The sequence below is a fragment of the Thermobia domestica genome, chromosome 3 (genome assembly GCF_964235325.1).
Source record: "Thermobia domestica chromosome 3, izTheDome1.hap1.1, whole genome shotgun sequence".
NCBI classification, from domain to species: domain Eukaryota; kingdom Metazoa; phylum Arthropoda; class Insecta; order Zygentoma; family Lepismatidae; genus Thermobia; species Thermobia domestica.
The window spans coordinates 50937235-50961271 of NC_137456.1; positions in this window are offsets into that span (position 1 = coordinate 50937235).

Genomic DNA, 24037 nt, shown 5'->3' on the forward strand with positions numbered 1-24037 from the left:
AACGGGCATCACAGCTAGTATTACAATATAAGGAAGTCATCTGTCTGTCTATGGTAGGTTACCACATCTTCAAATGTAAAAAAACAACAATTTTTATGAAAAAATAACTTCGCACAATTTTCATATATTTTATTTTACCTCTTAACTTTCTTCACAAAATCTGTTCAAAATATGATACTATCGTAGTAACCAGCACATGTTTTGTGTTCTAAGGTATATAAACATATTGCTATTATTTGTATAGTGTTTACAACCAAATGAATTCTCTTGTCAGCCCATCAGACTTTAAACACCCTTTTTTTAAATGTAAGTTTCTAATTGTCTTTAGGTATATTTATAACTTTAAAATCCAAATACAAACAGAAACAATATTTTGATTACAGAGAAGGAACGAGATGTCATGCTACTATTACCAAACTTACTCGTTTAGTTGTAATGTAGCACATGTAACAACCACAGGTGTACTTCAATTCATTACTACATGAAGCGCAAAATTACAGATTAAGTCTATGTTCAACAATGTGAGGAGCAAATCCAAAACTAATGATAACAAATATGTAGTACAACGGTTATGTTTTAAAATTACATTTATTTTTCTATATAGCCTCCTAACAAATTAATACATTTAGTTAATCTTTTATCTAAACCCTGAATACCCTTAAAAAATTGTCTTAACCCTCTCAAATTGCTTCCAAAGCGGCCATCATCCCGCTATGAGCTACAAGTTTCTTACCACTGCGCTTTTCCTTGAACCAAGGAAGAAACTAAAAGACACCGGGGACTATATGGGGAGAGTATGGCTGATGCTCGAGCACCTCAAGGCCTCGGCAAAGTGTTTTTCAAGTAAAGGTAGTTGATGACGTCTCTTACTTTGTTTCTGTTTAGTTTCATGTTATCATCTCGACTTTTAGCATCTCGACATGTATTTAAATGAATGTATCTACCAAAAATGGTGATCTATTTTATATTTTTTCACAGAACTATTAATGGTATAGAGAAGCAAAATTATTTCATTTAGATTTTTGTGTGCCGTATATTATAAATATTCTGTTACCATTAATTTTGGATTAATGCTAGTATAATGGCATTACATTACATTCAGCGATGTCAGAAGTCATCTGTGAAAACTACGTACCTTACTCACAGAGTGTAGCTAAACAATTAGCCAAACTATTCTAAAATGGTGTCTAACTATATGGCTAATAGAATTTCATAGTCAAGAAATAGAACATTTTATAATTCTGAGTATACTCCTGTAAAGGAAACTCTACACACACAAATGAAACCCATTCATTAAATAGTTTTATTTATAGTATTCATAGTACGCTTTATTCACATCGTTGACTGGAGATTACAATACAGTGACGTACACAAGCGGGGATGTATGTATGTATGTTAATCCCTTTGAGCAATACTATTTGCAAAAATATAAACAATCACCACGTATAGTGTAAGATATTAAGGTATTGTCGTGCTAGGCGGAGCTGGCAATTTATGCCGCACATGCGGAATGGTTTGTGGTGGAACGAGCCAGCCATATTAGCCAATGCAGAAGACGATAGTCGAGTAGCAACAATGGCTGAGATTCTCTTATCGTTTGTTGAACGTAAGGATGTACTGTAATGGTACTGGAAGTACGAGAATATTCACGAGGTAGAACGATATTTGGAGACAGCCATCAACACGTCGAACAATTGCCTTCATTCGCAATAAATTCAAACCAGATAGAACAACTAAAGATGCGTACAAGGTAATATCTGACCGATCGCGAGCAGCTACAATTCTGACGTTCAGTGCTGTAGCAGTACTTCAACCGATAGCCGCAAAAATTAGTGAACAAGGGAGCACGCAAAAGTGGGGTGAGCCGCTGAAGTGTAAGACGCAATCTGAAGAGAGCAAAGTGGAAAGTACACATTCCAAGATTGATACACACAATGAACGAGAACGACCCAAATTGAAGGACGGAGAATTGTAAATGATTTCAGCACATGATTGGCGAGGATTGGTAATTTGCAGTGAAGTATGTGTGTATTGATGGAGTGCATGCCAAACGTAAGGGTACTTCGAACAGAAACAATTGTGTTTAATGAACCCCTCCAAGTCCCACGCTCAAGTAGGCAGACCGTAGGAGGTCGGAGTGTGATGTGATCTATCAGTACGTGGTGTGATTGGTTTCTTCTTTGTGGGTACCTAACTGGTGAGGCGTATCTTGATACTCTTCAGACAAGCATTTTGTCTTGCCATTCAAAATAATCTGTATAATGATGAACTTTTTTTATTTTTTTTTTTTTTACATACAACAACACGAAGCCCCATTTCACTATCATTAAGATGTCAGGTTGAACCTTGATAAAACTCTACCTGGACAGTGGGTTGTCGAACAGTTTCTTCAGTGCCCATCTTGGTCTTCTAATTCGACACTTCTGGATTTCTGCAGGACAGTGAAGAATGACGTATATAAAAAATCGACGAGCTACGTGAAAAAATCTACAGTCATGTGCTAGCATTACGTCTGATATACTGACAACCATATTTTAGTGTGCAGTTCGGCGGAACGGGCGTTTTATAGGAACATCTGGTAGTAATTTCGAACACATATCATAAGCTTTTTTCAGTGCCAAAAAATGTTACATCAAGTCAAATTTGTCACAAGAAATGGAGTAACAAACAATGAGTACATTTTTGGATATCTCACACCTAAAATCATGTGAACTTGGGAGATTGAAACTCCTCCCACTAACCAACCTCAGAGCACGGCACCAACATTTGCTACTAATTATTTAGGTGACGTTGGCTATTGGGGCACTATTGATCTAACTGAACATTGACACCACACATTCTTGATCAAAACTACAATGAAAACACTAGTATGGAAATTAACTATGTGTTGAAGTTAACAGTTTTAAGATGATATATCCAGAATCATAACTTGCTGTTAGATTCATAATACTTAAACATGTGTAGTATAGGGATACAAGACAGATTATAATATAGGGATGTAAGCAAGGTCTACTAGAAGAAGAATAATTAGTAAGGTAGCAAGCCACACTTTACGTATGATTTGATTTATGAAGATATTTCTAACCATTACGAAAGAAAAATGACTATAAATTGGCAATTATGAGTGCAGAATTGGCCAAAATTATAGCTTGACTAACGTTTTACTAGCTATAATAGTCTCATTGATATAACTACATTTGGCAATATCCGGAAGGAAGGAAAAGAATTAAACATGCATAAGGAAAAAAAATGGGAATTGAACTATACGCAACAACGAAGTAAATAAAGGGTATTAGGCACGGGTGGTATCTGGTAGAACAGGATTATTTGGTATCCCAAGTTTAGAACACTGATCTTAGTTAAATATTTACTTAATGCGACTATGAAAATTATGGAAAAATCAGTATCTATAAAGTTGTGCAAGGATTAAGTCCTAGTTCAGTGGCATAGCTCCAATTCATTTTCAACAGGTCTATGAATATAACCAACCCAATATACAAGATTGAATAAGCAAAATAAGAATGGAAAGAGAAACAGTGATATTCTATCTAAAGAATTCCATTGTTGATTCTTCTCCACGATTATGAAAGGGATTCTTGCACACAAGTTCTTACAGCCATGCTTGCCTCGATCCTGAAAGAAACAAAATAAACTTTTAAGACATTAGATTATATTTTCTACGTTAAATGCAAAATACCGATAAAATGTGTTCTACGTAAGAAACGTAAAAAATAACGCACCAGTGATAAGTGCTCTAACATTGAGCCACCGTGTCCCTCGGTCATGTACTATAGTTAGTACCAGGGTTCGAGTAAGCTTTGTAGGGGAGTGAGAGGGGACCCTTCCCCCTTCGTCAAGTAATTTCCTCTTCTCGTCAAGCAAGAATTTTTTCCTAGCCCCGTTTCATTCGTATACTCTATATTTCACATCACTGTATATAAAAATGTTTGAATGTATTGTATATTAGAAAAGTCTTTATCTCAAAGAAAACACTTCAAACCCAGGTTAACTCACACATATTTAGAGTATATGATTCCAGGATCTTCTATGAAATATAGTTTTACGTATCATACAAGTTCGGTCCTGAAAGTGATTCTAAGTTTCAATCTAACAAACAAACAATCCGTGCTAACAATTTAGGTATACGATGCAAGAAAGTAAAATAAATATAGACTATATGAAAAATCTGTATTAAATACACAAAATACCTTTTCAACTTTGACGATCTCTGTTTCAATTGGATACAGTCGAATATTCGTAAGCATTCGTATGTTCTGTGTCATATATTTAGAGTTGTCTTCCTTTCTCGATGCCTTCCGCATAAGAAACAGAATGGCTGCGTACTCAGTCAAGGCACAGAACACAAAAACAATACAAGTCAATATCCAAACATCAATGGCTTTAACTTCGATCGATGGTGGAATCTGGTTTCTATAAAATGAGAATACCAATTATTAGATATTCTATTCTAATTTTATATATAAGTTTGCAGGTGCATTGAACTAGCCAAGTTTCCCTCTTAGTCGCCCTTAATTGATATTGCAAACTCATTTTATTACAAACATACACTGCATTTACAACATAGCTAATCTCACGTCTGATCAGTTGTTGTGCTAATCCACCGACTTATCATTTGTTTACCTATCCTTTGTACACCAATAAGGGATTTGAACAAAATCGTAGACCAAATTATTACAAGGTAATGATTTATATCTTGTTGCAAAACTTATGGAACATTAATTCCAGCAAGGTAAGACCTATGCAATTCTCGCCATATTCGTAGGAGAAGAAGAAGAAGCAACAAAATTCCTTATATATATATATATATATATATATATATATATATATATATATATAAACAATAGAATATGGGGTGCTAATGTGTACGTAAAACACATGTGACAATAATTCTACCCAATACACTTGTGGGGAGCCATTGCTGCAATACAAAGCGAGATAAAAAAAATTCAGAACAAAATTCCTATAAGAAACGTCCTGCATATCATTTTCGAAGGGCTGTTGCAGACGTTAGCGTTGGCGAACCTGTTGGGTCCTAATTATCACAGAGTAATGATTGATACACCATTGGAAAGCTTACGAAACACAGATTTCAGCGAGGTAGCAACAAGAATTATTATTCTAGACCATTTCAATGAAAAGATAGTTTGTCTTATATGGAACCACTTAGAAAATAAATGTAATTTACGTGAAAGAAAAAAACAAACTGAGACAAAAAATTGGTCAATTTTGCCACTACTTGCCAGTAAAAGCAACAAGTACTTTTGCAAGGTATTGACGTGTAGTGGACTATTTCACTGCTTCACATACCAATTTTTATGACTGTACCCTGAAAGGGAAGAATGCCCCCGAACAATCTGATAAAAAAAACACGAACTTTACCCTCCCCGCTTTCCACCGTGCTACTCCTACATACAAAAATGTATGTTGGCTGCAAGCTTCATCCTTCAGAAATACATTAATACCAAAATTATCTTCCTAGCTTATTTAGGAGCGGAGCTATAAATATTAACCCATCAACGCCCAATGCCACCTACAGTTGACACTATTCTCTTTCACCAATCGTCCACCAGAGGGTCCTAGTGAAGCACAGTAGCACCAGCTACTTAAGTATATATGTTGCATCACCACACAAAAAAGTTTCAAAGTTGACGTACTGTACCAGGAAGAAGACGCCTTTCAAGTAGTGTTACCTGTAGGTGGCACTGGGCGTTGACGCGTTAAAAACTTGATCGAGCAATTGCGTCCTTCCGCGTTTAAAGGCTAACTAACTGGTTTATTATTTGTTGTTCTAATCAGCCGTCTTATCACTTGTTTTCATATGCTTTTACAGCTTTATTTCTGAAGTTTGTTCAAAATAGTAACTAGTGATTATTTTTTATTTTCGAAATTTGACCAAATCTTAACTTCAAATTTAATAGACCATAATTCTGAAATTACAAGCCTTTACACCACCTATTTTTGCCAAGCTTAATGCGGATCGGTTAAGTTCGGTTGGACTCGTAAGATATAACCTATAATGCCCTTGATTTCTTTTAGAAAAAAAGAAGCAATGAAGGACGAAAAGTGCGTGAAGTTAAATAAGTTTTTGTATTAAAATCGCTTCTTTTTATATTAATACGTAAACAACATTTTTACTATGGATGCAATATTACCTGACCAGCTGACTCTCAGAGTTGCACAATAAAGTAAAACCTACAAATGTAAAATCGATAAGGAGCCACTGAATTTTTAATTGGCTACTTATTGGCTACAATTGAATACTTATTATAAGATTTTTAAAATGTTACAATTGTGTTGCTGATTGGAGAATATTAGGTTTATGTGCGAAGTTCATAACGATTTCTAAATCTTCCAGTCACATACATCATATAAAGTATACTTGATCATATAATATTTTATTAACTTTTCCAATCAGTGGTGACAATCCAAAACACAATAAAGTTTCATCTCGAGTTGCAGAAGTTTCTATTTTGCTTTGGAATTTCCCATGCGTTACTAAAATTATAGAATATGGAAAATGGAACTTCTGTATTTTACTTAATTTCTCCAATATGTGGTTGAATTGCTCTTTTAATTTCAATCATGAATGTTTATAAATTAGTTTACAGATAAGTGTTTTGCTTAATCAGAAGGGAGTAAATTTTGTTGTCATAAATGCAGGATCGCCATCACGTGTCTGTATGATCACCTCCTACTGAGCCTAGCGGTGTTACAAAAACTTCGTTCTCCACACACTTCATGTGAAACATTTTTGAATATTATTTGGTCTTTCTTGGTATTCTATTTCTTACATTCCTACAGTTGTTTTATTTTCGTTTTGTTTTGTCAAATATCAGGTAATGGCTTCTGTTCCTTTGTCATTGATATTTGAGAATTACGGATTGCTAAGTCACACCACAAATCACTTTCTTGTTATCATGCACTTTTTATATAATAAAGTAAACACTTCTAGTGAAAATTCGACAATTAACAATTATTTCATGCTGATTGATGACTTGCTTTTTCTATTTCAGTCTCTAGAAAATTTTATTGGTGTGTATTGCGAGTTTATTGGTGAGTATGCCTGTTGTTTCGTATGGCTGCAAAACATGGTCACTTACTCTGAGGGAAGAACATAGACTGAAAGTATTTGAGAACAAGATCCTGAGACGAATATTCGGACCCAAGAGGAACTGGAATGGGGAATGGCGGAAACTTCATAACGAGGAACTACATAAGTTATACGGTGTACCCAACATTGTTAGGGTCGTCAAGTCTAGGAGGCTTAGGTGGGCGGGTCATGTAGCTAGAATGGAAGAAAGTAGAAACGCTTTCAAAGTCTTGACTGGAAGACCAATCGGAAAACGACAATTAGGAAGACTAGGCGCAGATGGGAGGGCAATATTAAGATGGATCTCGCAGAGATAGTAATACAAAGTAAAAACTGGATGCAGTTGGCTAAGGATAGAAGTCAGTGGAGAGCTTTTGTGAATTCGGCATTGAATCTCCTGGTTCCATAGGCCATAGAGTTAGTTAGTTAGTGTATTGCGAGTACTCGTATATATATATATGCAGAGAGAAATTTCATATATATCGCCTATTTCGACAAGAAATTGCCTTTATTCCTTTCCGAAAAATGAACGAAAAAAATCAACGAAATGGCATTTCCCCCACACGGTTAGTATCAGTGTGAAGTCAACTGATATGGGAATCGCAGTCAATTGGACCAGTGGTTCCCAAACTTTCGTGACTGCAAACACAATTTACTGAACGCAGCTGACATTGCGATACACTTACTTAATTTTTTAATTAATATTAATGTAAATGATAGCAATATAAATCTACGAGTTTCTACGAAGTATTGATTCTATGTAACTAGCTGGTGCTGGAGACGTTCATTAGTACAATCTAACTCAAAATTAGTTTTAACTAGTTAACACATGTTTCATGATTTTAAAATTTTAAAATTTTGCCTTACGGGCTATGGAACTGCGTAACATATCTGTTGGGAACTACTGAATTATACATTTAAATCTAATTCTTTAAACCTTCACAACAATCTTAGGTGTGACGCCGATTGTTACGGTGTGAACTTCAATTACATTCCGTTCCTGCTTCTATCTCCTACGCATTTGACGGACATTTGGCCAGCCAACGGTACATTAGCGAGACGTTGGACCGAATTGTAGTCCCTTTAGTGCAGCTCTTGCGAGGGACTACACTTCAACTGAACAACTCGCGTTCTCATGTTGCATGTATTCTCCTACACTCCTGGTTGGACATGATGTTCCTATGCTTCCTTGGACGGCAAATTCGTCCAACCTCCGCCGATTCGTGTCCGTTTACGTTTTTCCGGGATTCTTCCTTCTTTTTGTAACAAATATTTCATAATTTTTCACTATCGTTAATCATTCGTTTGGTTTTGTCTAAAGGATATAATCAAGGGTCGTAAACCAAATATTCCATTTAATCCTTTTCGGTTCTTTAAAATTCATGTAAAATCAATGCATAGCGTTTCAGAAAGAAATTTAAGTATACTCCCTTCTGCTTACCAAACCTTTTGCATTTTACGAGTGTATGTACTGTAAACCTTGCTCATATACTCGTACTACAAACACTCAATGTCAATATTAAGATTTAGAACGTAACAGTCGCTTAATTAATCAAACGTTGAAAACTATGCTTTCTAAGTTCTAATGTTAGCATATGTATATAAAGACAAAAAAGCAAGTAAGATATACCTTGTAGACTCATACATGGTAACTAACGTTAACAAATTTGTCACTAAGAGAACCATTCTGCCGGGTACCATTTCAGGAGATATAAAGAAGCTTCCCCAGGAGATTGTAACAAAAAGACCACTTGGAAAGAAAATTTCCAGCAGATATCCAACAATGTGTCTTCGCAGGGACATGTACAAGACTAAGGCTGACATCTCACCTGTAACATACAGATATGTGCTCAAAATACCCAGCAGTTATCATTACTATACATGGCGTATTACAGCAGATAAAACGATATCCTAGTGCTTCAGATATTGAGTTTAAATCCATTATGCCCACATTTTGATATACTTTACTGTTTTCATTATTGGGATTCTTAAAGGTAATTAAAATATTTAGAAGTAAATAACTTTGAAACCAACAAAAATATTCTAAGATCTTATTAGAAACTAACAACTACAAGAAATTCAATTATGACAAAATACTACATACCAAATGCTATGCAATGTCAACCCACACGAAGTGAAAGCTATTTCACTCTATTCAGATGTACACTTATTGTAGGTATTCATAGTTTTATTGTTGGCATAATATTGAAAGATTGTGCACCAATCGTGACTTGTTTTGTTGCTTCAGCAGAGTGCACCTTTCATGTTAGCTTGGTTAGTATCGTTTGACAAGCTTGCCCTAAATAAGGTAGGTGTGCACAATTTCATCACGATAAGCTTTGAAGAATCACTACAAAACTCTGGATATAGATAGTAAATATGATGGTTCTATTAGGTAGGTTCCTATTTCTGGTATTTTTGATAAATTTATCCAGGGGCGGATCCAGGACGGACTTCTGCAGGGTGGCGCGGTGGGTTGTAATACTGCTACTTAGAGCTAATTTAAGAGCTCCAAACTCTGGGTTGGGTTTTATTTATATATAAAATAAGAAAGTTTTCTCTTCTGGGGAGGAAGCGATCGCCCCGATCGTCCCCTCAACTTATCTTTGTTTCTTACAATTATATTGATGTTTTTCAAATGCGTAAAACAGATCTCTTGCAGATAACAAAATTACACGACAGAGTATATTCAATTTCACCAGTTAACCGCAATGTTATCTGCAAGCGGGCTTACTTAATTAATAGGAGAGGATGAAGATAGCTGCAAAATTTCTTTATAGTTCATAGTGTATACTTGGAAACTAGACAGTTTACACCCAATGTCACATACATGTAATTACGTAAGCACTTCAACTTTTTTTAATAATAAAAACAAGTATTGCTTATTACATTAGTAACTATATGATATACGGGTTTTGAGAGATGTTACTCTTGACTCTTTACAATGAAAATGTGAAGTCTATACAGCGCAATCAATATTGGAAGTCAATATAATCACAATACTAATAAATGAAGCATAGATATCAAATAGTATGATTCAATTGAAGAACCCAGAAGGAAAATCCACACAAGTCTAAAATTGTTGAAGGGGTGGAAAACTCATTTTAAGTTAGCTTATGTTGATCTGTTGAAACACGTACTATTTGAACATTTTTTATCTACTTATCTACGAACCAGACTTGCCAACCGTATGATAATTTATTGTAGTATAAGATAATTTCAGAACCTACACTTTTTTTCAGTTTTTGAATGTGCAAATAAATTGTAGATGTACATTAAATAATTTTATAAAACAGATACACTGAGGACTTTAACGGTATTACCTCCAAAATAAATCAATAACGATTTGTGAATTGGCAAATGGCAACTGAGCATCCATTCTTTAAATTCAATTACGTTTACGAGAGAGTGAAAATGTTGTTCGGAGTAGTGTGTATAAGTATTTTAAACAATTAAGAGAACAGTGACGCGGATTTCAAGTTCGAAACTGAAAATTATTAGATAAATTTAATATATTATTGTTATTATTAGTAACTAGACTTGCTTCTGCAATTGAGCGGTTTAGCGCAACAGTGGCCTAACCCACATTTTTAAAAATGGAGAAAAATCAAGTTACAAAAAGCCACATGTGTTTAACTTGATTTTTCTCCATTGTAAAAAATGTAGATTAGACCATTGTTGCGCAAATCCCCTCAATTAGCACTTGTATAACGAATATATACGATAAGTTTTTGTAATATGCGATAATTTTAAAGACAAAAATCGATAAATTCGTTCTCTGACGTTTGCCAGTCTGCTACGAACTTCCAATGTTTTGAAACCACTTGTTACTACATAACACTGATTCAAACTGTTCAAAAATTTAGTCATTTCATTTGCTTCTGTTTAAAAGCCTGAAATAATGTCATGTAATTCATCTTGCATTCTGTAATTGTAAAGACACTCAGAAGTTTCTTTGAAATTGAAGCAAGAACAAAAATAAACAACAACAAACAATGACGGTTTAAAATTTTGACATGGTGCTTCCACCACGGTGAAATTAATACAATCATGATTTTACAAAGATAACGTTGTATGTTTCATTTTTTTTTTGTAAAATCAATAATTATTTAAAAATTCAAAATTACAGAAACAAATAGAAATTTGAATATAACGTTTTTACAACAATTAATTTTCCGATATTCTTAGATGAAAACCTCGGCTGAATATATGATTGTTTACAAATATTTAAAATAATAATATTGATTCAAACGAAGGTCGATGCGTTTGACCTACTGTGCTCTCTGCTGAGAAAGGGAAAACCATAATTAGTTTTCTTCTGGTTAACATAGCTCTGTATAATGCATTGACCGACGCTTTAACTCCCATAAGACTCGGGGCTCAAATGCATTCTAGATCTCTCCAACTTTATTTCCAAATTTCAATGCTCCTAGTGTACTAAGCGCCGTCAGAAATTATAAAAGAAAAATCTCTTCTAATTCTTTACCAGTGGGTAACGTGCCCATAATAGCGGCCACGTTCCCTCGCTGAACAGCAATGCTTATGCGCTGAACCAGAAAAGACCTAGCTCGAGTGTCTCCCGATTTAATGGATATACGCTTGCCAATTTCGTTAATAAATTTTGCGCCCTCTTGATCCCAGGATCCACTAGATTCAATTGCTATTGCGATAAACCAATACTTATCTAGGAGATTAACGTATTTATTTCTTTTTTCTTTTGCTCTTCGTGCAGCGATAAGTCCTGCTTTGGTCGATGAAAATTGCAGATTGGAGGGCGCATAAGTGTCTGAGCAAGTGAAATCCCAAATCAACGACTTTCCTTGCTTCCAGGGCACTAAAGTCATACCATCCGGCCTTTTTCCGTCTGAACGGCTGCACCCAATTGGTTCTCTCACTGCTGGCACCCCTGCGGATGTAAAGGCTCTCAAAATGATGTCATTCACATTCGAATACATACAATGTATTATACTACTACAATCAGGTGTAAATACTAGAATGAAATGTGATTTTATGTATTTGGTTACAGTATTATGCACAGAAGTAAACGAACTTGCAGTATATGCCATAATGGGAACAATTTCTAATTCACAATGTTAGATCGGCGCCAGAACGAAAGCAAAGAATAGCTGTTCTTCGTTCCTCCTTAGTTATTTCTCGTGGTAAAACGTTATAACGTACTGCCTGAATAAACAATGACGCCTTTTGACTAATCATTTATCAGACTTCGCAATAGTGGTGGGTGGAGAAATTGCATACATCTAACTTATATTAAACCACATTCACAGAAATTACAGTGTATTTAAGATGCATCAAATATCCTCGTTTTCTTCAGCAAATGTCGTGCATGTCTTATTATTGTAGGTGGTGTATGCACAATTCAATTATACAGTAGAATTCTGATTGGGTAACATCCGATTAATTTTCAAAATTTGTTCATCCTATGAAAATTCAGGGTAGGCATAGTTTGAAAATAGTTTTGTTCATAGTTTGAAAATAAATATTTCTTTAACAGTCCTACAATATAGTATACGAACATACATAATTTTCCTTGAAACTAGACATACAGGATCATTTATAAATGAGGTAATTTTCTTGTTTCGAATCTTAATGGTAGTAATGAGTCTTATGATCGTGAAAAGTAAGTCAATAAATAAAACATGAGTTTCGACGAACATAACGACTTTCTAACATACAGAGGATAAAAAGCGGCTTATGGATTCCGTTATTTTTCAGTTGAGTGTCTAAATGCTACACAGTTTACTGTATCCACTCCGAATTTTAAAACACTGTTTTAACAAGGTTCTCCAGGAAGGTCTTAAGAATTTTTCTCCTACACCGATGAGAGTAGTTTTATAGAGACCACAGTTCGATTCCTGTTGGAAGCTCAAATAGTTCAGATCTCACGTTAAACTGTAAGTCCACTCCCGCCACATAGCCTAGGTGCCGAAAGGATCACTAAACCGCAGTGCACTCAATCAAACTGAAAACAATCGAAATCAAATGCCACGATGTTCTCAATATGATGTCTGACTACTACCTTTATATTTCGTTAGTACACTAGGAATCTTAAACTATTGCATAATTCATTTTCCTTATAAATTTAGAGGTTTTACTATACTGGTAATTGTACATTTTGTTCCGACAATTTTCTTCAAAATAATACTAATAATTATCTGTGAATAAATATTTCACTACTAATAATGAAATGTAACATATAGAGTATTATACTGACAAATTACATCTGTCAGTTATTATAAGTGCAGTCCTATATTATTGATATTATTAAATGAAATGCCTATTTAAGATTCAATTTCTTACTTCGTGTAGCTTTGATGGAAATTGGATTTTTCTCGATTTTTAATTGTACCACGTAGTTTGGAGTCTTAAGTTCCTTTGCATCACTTTTTACAAAATGCGCTTGCCTTTTCGGGTTCCACTTCATTAATACTTTATCCCGTGTGTCTGGATCTGGAATAAATAACAGTAAGAAATATCCATAATTAATCTACAATTATTATAAATTACTTGCAAAACACGACACGAATGGTGATTGGAACGAAATTATCTAGAAACGTTTTAGAAGATGATGAAGTAAAAGAAGCATAATCTCCAAAATTAACATTGCTATACCTCCCCGAAATTCCATATATTACGATAATCGATTTAATTTTACTCAGGAAAATAATTAAGGACAACTCTTTAAACTTTAATTCCAAATTAAATTCTAACATGCTAAATCTACAGAAAATACAATCTTTTTATATAAGTTTTGCGAAATATATTTTTATTTTTATTTATTCATTTCTTTGTACAATTTTTGCTTTTACTTCCGTAGAGGATAAAGTACAGTTACTCTATTTTTGAACTTCTAAAAATGATAGCATTTTGAACAAATGATTATTATAATTACATACTAGGATACTACATCTAAGTTTCTTCACAAACCTTTTTAATGATGCACTAAATTTAACATTGCCCTCGAGGATGTTTGGAAAGTGCAACGAGACATAGAAATGCAAATTGATTAAAGGCATTGTAAAGAAGATTTTAAATCATAACCATACTTATTAGAGAGAGAATGACAAGTGGAAACTGAATCCCCTTCTTATATCCTTCAGTTCCTGAAACTTTCAGTTGCTTTTTTTTTTTTTTTTTTTTTACACAATTACTGTGTGTGTTCAAAAAATAAGTAGTTAAAAAATGTAAGGTGAACTCAAGTTGCCCATTCCGAGAAAGTTAGCCTTGGTCCACTTCTCTTAGTATGCTGGCTCTGCGCCTGAATTTCAACCATTAACTTCGTACAAAATTCTACAGCTGTTAAATTATATGATGGATACTCTGAAGCAGAAATATTGTGAAATTATAACATTGAATATTGGTAAGTATATGGCGTGCCATACGTTGTATAATTGTATCAGGTCATCAGAAAAGATCGAATCTAGCACGAAAGGTAATTAAATTGAAAAGAATTGTAAAACACTGGATAAAGATATTCTTACTTACATGATAAAGCACGAAAGGTAATTAAATTGAAAAGAATTGTAAAACACTGGATAAAGATATTCTTTTTTACATGATAAAGCACGAAAGGTAATTAAATTGAAAAGAATTGTAAAACACTGGATAAAGATATTCTTACTTACATGATAAAGCACGAAAGGTAATTAAATTGAAAAGAATTGTAAAACACTGGATAAAGATATTCTTTTTTACATGATAAAGCACGAAAGGTAATTAAATTGAAAAGAATTGTAAAACACTGGATAAAGATATTCTTACTTACATGATAAAGCACGAAAGGTAATTAAATTGAAAAGAATTGTAAAACACTGTATAACGATATTCTTACTTACATGATAAAGCACGAAAGGTAATTAAATTGAAAAGAATTGTAAAACACTGGATAAAGATATTCTTACTTACATGATAAAGCACGAAAGGTAATTAAATTGAAAAGAATTGTAAAACACTGGATAAAGATATTCTTACTTACATGATAAAGCCTTGAGAACACAGCACTGGACGTCAAAGGGGTAATTACTGAAGTCAAAATTGCAGGGAACTTTGGCTGTAATTCTAGAAAAGGAAATTAGAATACGTAAGAAATATAATTGTTCAGTTTAAACATATGCACTCCCTCACATGGTCTATAAACATATGCACTCCATTCTGAATACACCTTTCTCTCATGCAATATGATGCATTCAGAAGTTCCAGGTTAAAAGAATTTTGGTTTGTCAGGAAATCAGAATATCCACATGTACACTCATGTCCAAAATGATTGTCGCATATCTATAACTGTATTCTTCTAAGAATATAATTTGATAATGATATTGCAGTGTACTTTTAATACTGATACTATGTGTATAATCGGGAAATCTATATTTGAGGTAAATTTCATAGGAAAAGAATTATAAATATGAAAATTAGAATCAGTAAAACAAAATGTTGCTAAATGGACAAAAAAAAAATTATTTTCGTTTTATTGTTCTTATTTACTGCTCTTTTGACATGAATTTTGCCACATACATGTCTTTGCCGATAATACATACTAACATTATAAGAAATACTGGGCGAATTCGTTATCAAATTATGTTCCTACAACAACATATGTATTTATAGACATGTGACAATAATTTAGGACATGTGTGTACATTAGAGAAAAGAAATAATTTCGTTTCATAAAGTTTTCGTATCAGCATTTACAACCTCATCCATACAGGACGTATTACATAAAAGTTATATTTTACAAACATCAAGTTAACAATAACTGTTATTTCCTTTCAGTTCTTTTGAGTGTTTTTACTGTAAGTTCTTACTGTGTATCTAATCACTTGATTTCCGTGTTATTTCATTTTTACGATTTATCACCAGATATATTTTTTAAGTGTGTACATTGCTGAGATTCCACTTCTTAATGTAAATATATATTTTTCTGTTACCACTCTTTAAAGCAATCAAAAAATATTTCCTAGTTCACAATTGGAATAGTTCTTCAATGATCCATACCGTTGTTGTTCACAGGAAGAGGGAAAATGGGGGCAATTGTATTTTCCTGAAAAATAGTTCTGCAAGCAAATGTTGAAATATATCAGATTGCCTGGCTCTGATTCCTCAGTATACAGTCATGAGCAATTAAATTAGATAGCTGTCGTTGATTACAGGAGTTTCCATCAGATAGCCGGATGGTAAGAGCGGATTGAGGGGTCATAGTGCAGGCAACCTTTCGTCAATAAAATGATTGACAATAACGACGGGTAGGAAGCCATACCATCTCCTGCCATCTCCTCACCGTGGGGTACGGAAGTAAGCGTCTCACAACGGTACATCTGCACAACTTCCATCACAAGGCACAGCAAGTGACATGGACAAAGGAACACCGCCATTGAACGCTCTTAGCATGTGAAAAGGTCGACTGGCAAGAAGAGTCTAGGTATCAGTAGGTACATATCGATGGACGAGTACTAGTGCGTCTTCAACATGAGACAATGAATCCTTCTTGGCAGAAAAGTAAGGTTCAGGCCAGTATCGATGGTATTCTCGAATGGAGACCACTCGTGTTGGATGAAAATCGACATCTTCTACATCTGTCAACACCTCTCACTGGTGAAGGTTACAGGAACCTGCTTCAGATCGTGTACACCCTTTGTTTGTCTCTAGCACACTACAAGTGACCTGTATATACAGGAAGACAACGCTCCAACCAATCTCTTCCAGATTTACCTGAATGATTCGATGAGAACTCCATGGACGTGAAACTACTTGCCTGTGTGACGATGTGCAGACTCTTTTTAATTATTTAGCTCGTTTTATTCCACCATAATGTAGAGATCTGCTCACGCTAATTCTGTAGCGGATGTCACAAAGAAATATACTTGAATTACACCATGATTTTCATGGGAAAAGTGGTTTAATCTAGGGGAATGACAACATTATTTATAAAAAGTAAGTTTATTACATAGCTAAAATGGTAATATATAACAACACTTGATTTAGTGATTCAACAAAAGTAATGGAATATCTGATAGTACATGGACAGCTAGGTGCATTAATGTATATATATTGATTGACAGGCTAGAGATTGAAATATTTAAGTTAGAAGAAACGGAAGATGAAATACAAGTATGTGACAACAGTTCTTAACCTTGAAAGTTTTATGGTAGGTACACAATTCATTTTGAAGTACCGCATGACATCTCTAAACTTGAATTTTATGATGCAACAAGAGATTATACATACCTTACGGTAGTATTCTTGTAACTCTTAGAAACTTTGACGATGATTCTGTCTGGTCACAACCGACGTCTCGAACCTCTGCACCTTTGCACCGGAACTTCTGAACTTCTCTATAACCGTTTGAGACCTTGAGGTTCTTTTATATTATTCTCGAGAGTCACACCCAAGCCTCACATCCGTCAGTACATCCGTTTTATCATCTCCACAAATATGGAAACTTATTGCTCCTTTGCATTTTGATTGGCTCTTAGAGACTGCCGCACCCAAAATACGTGGCGTGACACACATGTACATACGTGTACTGTCACAGCCGGAAGAATTAAATAGCGTGATCTCTAGACTTATCTATAGATTCATATCTATATAACCAATTTCAACATATTAATGCGGTGTCACGTTGCCAAAATCATGATTATGTATCCTGTAGGATGACTATGAGTAATCTTCGACAAGTAAACTTCCTACAAAATTGCGCAGCAAAAGCAACATTAGTCACTTTCAGAAAGTTTTACGTATTTCCTGTTTCTGTTGCTAGCTTGTAGCAAGTCAAGAGAGAGAAAATGTCTTTTATAATGCATATTAATCCAAAATAGCCTTCTCAATTCCTTCAATAAAGAGCAATGTAACCATATTTTTTGATTCAGCGTCACATTCTCACTGCTTCATAATTTTCGACCTCGAAAATCATCAAGAAGCGAGGTTAAAGCTGGAACATGGGTAATTTACTTTCCGAGTGCCCCTTGTAAAAATAAAATAAAATAAAATAAAATAAAATAAAATAAAATAAAATAAAATAAAATAAAATAAAATAAAATAAAAAAAGTTGTTTGAAAAAAAAGTTTTTGCCAAGTGAAGGATATTATATGTCATGGATATAAGTATGAGCCTGTTGTCTACATAGTCGCATTTCACCTTTTCTGTACAATAATTAAGAGAACGTTTATAACAAAATGGTGTCTCTGTTCCTTCACATAACACAACTAAAATGGAAATACATTTGATTATGAATGAGTTACATCAACTAACAAGAATATTTTAGTGATAATGAATGAGTAACATCAACTAACAAAAATATTTTAGCTTGACGCATCATATAACATTACTGATGTACTATATCAAAGTAAGGATGAACAACATTTCAATGTGCTAAAATTTGCAAGAAGTCACTCGAATGAAATACTACACTAAGGTTGAAAAGTCAATGACATACTGAACATGCTACATTAAGATAAAAATTCAATTTTCTCAATTATCATAAATGCTACGATTGCAAGAATGCAACAGGAGAACAACCTACATAATGTTCATTAACAATGTTGTTCTACATAATGTTCATTGTAATGTTCAGCACGCTATCTTAAATTCAATTCAGTTCCTTTAGTACAGTAAATTCACTAATGGCAAATTCTGAGCTTTAATAAAAGTAAGTATTAATATACGGTTACGTACGTTAAATACTACAATCTAGTGAGATGTGTACCATCTCATATTCAACGAAATAGGGTCCCATTAGAAATTTAACACTACACAAATAAGTAAGAAATAGTATTGTTATAATTAGTAACAATGTAATATACTCAGGAGCATAATAGTTTGCATTATTTCATTACATCACACACATATTTTAATTTCAATATTGTGCTTATGAAATGATTGAATGAAATAAGAGAACATAAACCATTGATTAAGAGATTGGCACCTAAGATGAATGGAAAAGAAGATATGCCAATACATAAATTGTGTCAATTACTTAGCAAGACAGCCTTGTTTCGTTGTTTACAAAGATACATGAATGATTAAAATTTAGTCACCCCAAGTAATTGGTAATGAGTAATTAGTAACGTCAACTATTAATGGGGTTTAAATAGAGATCTCTACAGTTACATAGCTCGTAGAGATTTGGTTACATAAGGATTCGAGATATCAACAAGGGTTGAATTACAATGTTTGACTACCATTGATTTGTTAATTTATTATAATGAATTTCCAATATTTAAGTTCATGTAGATTCAAGGGGTAACTACCGTGAAACTGTTATTATGATCTTAAATTTTAATTTATCTCTTTACTATAGGTTATATTATTTTAAGCGTGACAAAACAAACAAATAATAGTTCAATATTGAATTTACTTGTAGCCGTTTCCTTGAGTCTACATGTCATGAATTTAAAATTTATTGGAACCCTGTTTCGTTTTAAGTAATCCTCCAAAATATTGAATAATCCTCTCTTTCCCTTCTCCTCTTTTGTGCGTTTTAAAAGTTTACAGGTGTATTCAAAAGGAGCGAGGAAGGAAAAGGATCTCCTGTTGTTTATTAGTTGGGGACTTCGGAGAATCGAACCAATACTTAGTTAGATTTGGAACCTCCACACCTAGTGGTTCTTGCTTCCGCTAGAGGTTGTGGGCGTTTATCAGGTATACCGAATTTAGCCAATTAGAGAATTTTAATCATTCACATTTTAACTTCTCGCTGGCATTAAAGTATATTGCCACAGGCGATCATTCGCAATCTTAGATTAGGTAAAACCGCAGGCATTTCCTGTTTACTGTCTACAATTTGCATAGACAGGAAGCGTGTGCCAATTCAGCTAGGAAAACGTTTACAAAATTTCCAACTGAATAAGAAGTAATGCTATATTCCTTTTTGTTTTTACTGTTGGAACCCACAAGAATCAGGGGCTTAATTGTGAGTGTTATTGAGTGTTCATAATTCACAAATAAAGTGTCGGGTTGGATACTCCTTATTCGAGTTAATGTTCTAAGGATGACACCATACATCATATAAGGAAAGTAATAGGTGTCTCAATTCTTTTTGGTCTATTAATTATTTCCAATAGCGGATGGGTGGATGCCGGATATTTTATATTATGCAAAGCTTGTGACCACGTAGTCAAACGTTGGTAATTCGCGGATTGACATGCACATCGTAGTTACTCTTATTCTTGAGAGTCGCGAAGTGATCGTAATGTAGGTGTTTGTGTGAGTGTTGTTTAAGTAAGAAATGCATATTGAATGCAAGTACAACAATTCTTACTAAAATATAAAAGTGCGTTTAATACTACGGGTAGTTAGGGATTTAAATCATTTTGGAAATATTATAATCGCGTCGGCGTGATTTACTTCAGCATCCTACCTATGGATTACCATGGGAAAAGTGTCCAGTGGTAAGTAGAAACTTAGAAACTATATTCTGACATAGTATAATACTCTAACGCTTGAATGTAATGCCACGTTTTGAATTAAATACACCACTATACACCATTAAAGACAATTACTTCCTGAAGTTGTAGTCTGATGTCCGAAGTACAGTAAGGATTTCCAAATTATTTCCAATTTTACAAATTACAAATTTTACTCTTCTTAGGCATTCTTCCATTTTTCAAGGAACAGAACTCACACTCAGAAGTCAATTAGATCCATGAAAATAGAATAGAACACGATTAGTTTATAATTTACCATTTTCAATTAAAAGATTTAAATAACTAATAAATAAATAATAAGGTAATTCTTCATTTAACTAAAAGACTGATATGATACACCATAGTATAAGCAGAATTTCCTAACGCAATGTTGATAAAAATTTATATAGATATAGCAAGTAGTAAAAAAAATGAACTTATAGTAAGGAAACAAAATTAAAAGAAAAAAGTATTTGGAGCAAAGAAAAATAAAATTCTTTGCAATAGTAAATGGTAGTTACAATGATTAGAAAGTCTCACTAATATAAGGAGGGAGCGTATCCAATATTGGGCGCACAAGAAATACGCACAGGAAGCTATGCAAGTAGTCACAATGGAAGTAGTGGTATTAGAAGAAGGTATTCAAATAATATTTGTTATAGGAAGTAATACTTGTTTTATACAATAATTGTTATAGGAAGAGTAATGAGGGCAATTGTTATGTAACATGTACATTCTTCAATTGAATGTAACGAATTTAAGTAAGTGGAGATCGATGGTAATTTAGACGGGGAATCGAAAAGTGAATAGCTTATATATACTCATTAGTATTACTATTTAACTTAGATGACAGTACAAATCATATGTATTTTATCACTGTTATTATTATTAGTAGTAGTATTAGCATTATTAGTATTGCATGAAAACTTATGGGTAAGGTTGCTGCTATTCAACTTGACCTAATTCCAATAGTAGAACTAAGAGTGTGTGCTGATAACAGTTGAGTAAGGAAGTAGATAACTTACTTCCGGAATGCAGAAACTATGCAAGAGAACATTATTACATAATAGCAGATAATACTGTTATGAAGTAAGATCGTTGAGAAAAGAAACAATATTTGATTTAACAAATATGAAGTATATAACAATATTTTATTTAATAAATATGAAATACATAACAAAACATATACTTGATTGGAGAGGGAGACCTTTAAAAAGGGTACAGAACGTTGCAGGATCAGGCCGGAAATAGACCGGAAAAAAAAGTAAAGGGGAAAGAAGTCGTCCTAGCTTCGTAACAGAGTACTATACCTACATTCATGCCAATGAAAAAAAACTAAAGAGGGGGGTACACAGGTATTTCGGGGCTACCTATAGTGCTTACGCAAACGGTGAATTGTGAATCGTCATCCATCTGCAATATTTGTAATACAATAATGTATGTAACTATAATACTTTATATAGAATATACTATAATGTTGCATTGCAATAATACAAACAAAACAAGACGTAATTACTTACGACCAATGGCAATTAATAGAGACTTTTATCTGTAAAAGGGAGCAAAACATGATTATACAAAATTAAGATTGTGTCGCTCGTGTTCTTTTCTTGTCTTTGTTTTTGTTTTCAAATGACAACTACGTTCTCACTGCTTCATTATATAATGTTCTAGAGTAAAATAATACTAATAGAATTATGGAATTGATTACTAATAGAATACTAATAATGAATTGCATCTGCTTATAAAGGTAGTAGGCTACTACTTGAATAAGATAGGTCGTCAGTGTATATGAAATTTATAACCTATATTTGCACATATCATAAAAATGAGAGTTCCTAATATAAATAAGGAACAACTTATACTAAGCTAACGAAAACTAATAAGGGTACATACAATGCCATGCAATAATATTATATACATAATATTCCATTCCTTTATTGAATTTATACTGACTTCATTTACTTTTGAAGAACATAAGAACACTTAAAGCGAATAAGTACGCAAAAAAATCTTATTTCCTGTCGCATAAAATAGAAGAGAGAGAAGAACTTAGCTAATCTCGCATAGTTGAGATAGAGACATATGGTATAATAAGGAAGTGCGTTTCTAATTTACAAGCAATTAATATTTACCGTTGTAACAGATAACATTAACATATTAATTCCAATATATAGTTCTATACTCTAACAACGGGTGTCTACAAATAACACATTGTCGAGTTGAGTCTGCACAGTAGGTGCACAGGCTAAATGATTACAATGATTTACGTATAGTAAATGTATATTGACATATACATACATTTATTTACAGCAAGCCTACTAAATACATAATGAAGACTACACTGTTGCCACATGAATTAATCATAATTGAATTAAACATTCCATTGCACTAGCTTTTGTGCACGGATGTCTTTTGAATAGTACTCTCGAATCATACATTCCAGATTCTGTTATAGATTGGTGGCGGGGAGTAACATCCAACTCGAGTAATCGAAGGCAACTTAACCTAACTTATGAACTTATTCATGCTTCTTCATATATTCTAAATGAATATAATATATGGTGTGTGTTGTTTTGTTTTCTTGTGCCTTTTTTTTAGATTATGGAGGTTGTATGTACAGTGTTAATAATTCGAATTCTTTCTAAAGATATGTCCTGCGTGAATTTTATTTACAAAATTCAAATTTGTCGAATTCTTGAAAGTGAGGGGAGGGGAGTACCAATACGCACTTGAGATTTGGGCATTATTAGGAATTTCTACATTTTAAGTTCTACCTACATTATTGTTCTGTCTCTCCCTATTAAGGCGTCTTCTAGAATGTCGTCCCTCTATTATGCGGCTGACCTCTATCATTATTATAACCTCTTTTACCACGACCCTTATTATTATAGTATCATTGTTCACGATTTATCAATACACTCTGTCGATTGATTTTAACTTTGGTTGACTACATTCCACATTATGGAGCTCCAAGGGAGCATCAGAAAGGGCACGTAAACCTGCTTGAACCTTAGCATATTCATACAATTTAAGTAGTCTCTTAACTTCATTTACACACGACCTGGCTCACGAGTAAAAATAACTTCCAATACACGGGGTTCAAACCATTTTTAATATGTAATGTGTACTCTTAATTAACTCTAGTTTGTTACATGCTCTTAGAACTGCATACTTAATTCGAAAACGTTCATAGGGTATTTTATTCCGTCTTGCCAACAAGGCAATGGTTCACTAAGCTCAGATGAGGTTGCATGGGCAAAAGCCTATCTGGACCTACAAAGTACAAAGGCGTATCCTGTTTTTAATTATTATTCTCTCCTTGTATTAAAATATCTTTTTTAATTATATTCTCATCAATGTGATTTTCAATCCTTCTAACGGAAGTTTTACTTTTAATAAATAGAATTTAACTTTTGTATATCTATCCACTTCTCTCGTCTTCTTCCTCTTGGTGTTTCTTTTTTGTCTGTCTGTCTGTCTGGCCATCGGTCTGTCTGTCAACACCAGG